Below are 2,527 nucleotides of genomic sequence, written 5' to 3' on the forward strand. Positions count from 1 at the left end.
ACTGAACCCAGGCTTGAGGCCCCAGGAATTCCTGGGTCCCAGGAGAGGTCAGAGATTTGGCTCAATTCACAAAGAAAAGACGGGCTGCACCTGGATAGGGAGAGGGCGGGCCATCTCTGGAACTGGGAGGTGGAAGCCTATAGCCTGAGGCCAGGGACCAGCCCTACAAGGCATGGTGAGAGGAGGGCTGAGAGTCACATGGGCGGACTCTGGGCAGGTCATGCTGGACAAACTAAGTCTCAAATGGGGGTGGGAGTGAGAGGTTTCCGGAACCATCCAGCATGGCAAGGGAGAGCCAGATATCTTTTAAATTACAGGACAACGTTCTCATGGCTATAGAAGAGTCTAGAAGCAGGCAAGGGTTCCAACCCTGGCTCAGCCATTTCCTAGGTGCCCACTTCTGTTTGGGAGGATGAGTAGGTTTGGGGAAGAGGATAAGAAGATACTCAAAGGGAAGAGCTAGGAGGGGAGGGTTTCCGCAGAGGGACCAAAGAGTGCAAAGGCCCTGAAGAGGGAGGAGGCTGGACAGCACCAGAGGCTGGGCTGGGCTGGGCTCTTTGACAGAGAGAGGGTGGAGGGCAGCTGGAGAATCCTGCACCCTGAAGGGAGGAGGGTGGCAGGGGCCAGATGACAAAGGGGCATGCAGGCTTGGAGATGGAGACAGGGGACTGGGAAGGAGGTGGCCGACTGCTTGGTGGTGGCAGGGACAGCTGTTTCTGAAACTGGGTCCTGGGATGGATCAGCCGTATCTGCCATAGGAGTGGGAAGGGCATTTGATAGCACATTTGCTGTGTGGAGGACGTAGGCCCCTGTCAGTTATGGGGGTGAATAGCTGTCCATCCCCCACCCTGCCAAGACTAATTCCCCTCAAGGGTGGGCAAAGCAAGGAGCTCCCTGTGGGCCATAACTGGCCCAGAGGAGCCTGGTATCTGGTGTCCCCCAGTCCTGCTCCTACTACGGTAGGAGCCAGCTGGGGCCTCCTGAGCTTGGGGAATGGAGATCTGGCTTCAGCCCTGCCCCAGATTAATGCATGACTATGAGTCTCAGTTTCCCCTTCTGTCAAATGGATTAACAATGCTCCCAGGGTTGATATAAAGCCTGGATATGAGGCCAGAAGAGAACATAATTTGAGACAGTCAGACCTGTGCCTGCCCACAGGGACCGAAGTGTGGGACTCATAGCAGGGAGCCCCAGGCAAGTGAACCCATTCTTCCCCCAGAGGCCCTTTTCACTTTCCTGCATTTATGTTACAGATTTCCCTCCCATCACCCGGACCACCCAACCCAGGGGCTAAGTGAGTAACTGGCTGGGGCTTGAGCTAGGCCCTTAGGCAAGACACTTCCCTTCCCGAGCCTCAGCTTTCCCATTTGTAGAGTGGACAGATGGGCCTTGCTCTGCTCATCTAACTGGGGAATCTGGGGAGAATGCAGGGCTGAGGATGTGAAAGCAAAAGGCTGCATGTGGGGTGAGGACCACATGGGGCATGGCCTTCTCAGGCAGGTACTAAGCCCCCTTGACATGATGTCATGTCAGCTCCAAGCAAAACTTAAAATGCCCACTTACCCAGATGGCCAGCCTGGCAGACCCCAACCCTCTTAGAGCTGTCTGAGGGGAGGGGAGTGCCACGCCTGGGAGAGCTTGAACTGGGAGTTGGGTTGGAGCCATCAGGGAGGCCTGGCCAGGCCCCAGTGTGAGGAGAGGCTCACAAAGGTGAAGTCCCATAGTGAGAACCCACCTGGGCCTGCTCTACCTAGACCCTGGTCTTCCCTGCAGGCTGAACTTCCCCTTAATGGGCAGAGGGTGGTAGATGCTGGGCCCCATAGGGGAGGCCAGGGAAGAAGGAGCAGGCCCTGCCGGAGTCAAGCAGCGAAGGTTTCCTGAGGCTGTGGCCACTCAGAAGCTGGAAGTGATTTCAGAGGAGGGGGGGCCTGGAGGGGGATTGTGTGCAGGCAGGGGCACAACATACGGGGCAGGAGGACGTAGGGGGAAAAGTGGAGGTGGGGATGGGGGTAGAGAGGCCACAGCTGGTCTGGCTGTTATTCAGGGCTTTGGCAAATAGATTTAATCTCCCACGCTTACCCCCCAATCAATTGACTGGTCATGCCTGCCTGGAAGGATTTTGAGGCCAAGAGATGGCTTGGCAAGAAAATGTGCTGTGATTGATGAGTAATGTCTGCCAGGGACAAAACACTGGAGATGGTGGAAGTGTGTCCTCTATTTTCCAATCTCAGCCTGGTCCTGGTGGGCAGGTTATATAGTTGGGAAAAACCACACTCTCCAGTGAGAGGCCACTGGGGAATACATGTGGGCAGGCTAGCCAAGGGCCTGAGGGGCCTCCTCTGCCATGACTGGTGGGGAGCTCCAAGAGGGAGAAACTAGGCTGGTCTGGTCCCCCTTTGAATCTCCACCTCACTGCTCTGGCATGCCCTGACATAGGGCAGGTGCTCAGAAAGTGAGAGCTTGCAAATGAATGGGAGGGACAGCTCCCACCAAGACCTGGCCTCTCCCTACATTCTCTTTCCCTTCT

Source organism: Tamandua tetradactyla, chromosome 15 (genome assembly GCF_023851605.1).
Source record: "Tamandua tetradactyla isolate mTamTet1 chromosome 15, mTamTet1.pri, whole genome shotgun sequence".
Taxonomy (NCBI): Eukaryota; Metazoa; Chordata; class Mammalia; order Pilosa; family Myrmecophagidae; genus Tamandua; species Tamandua tetradactyla.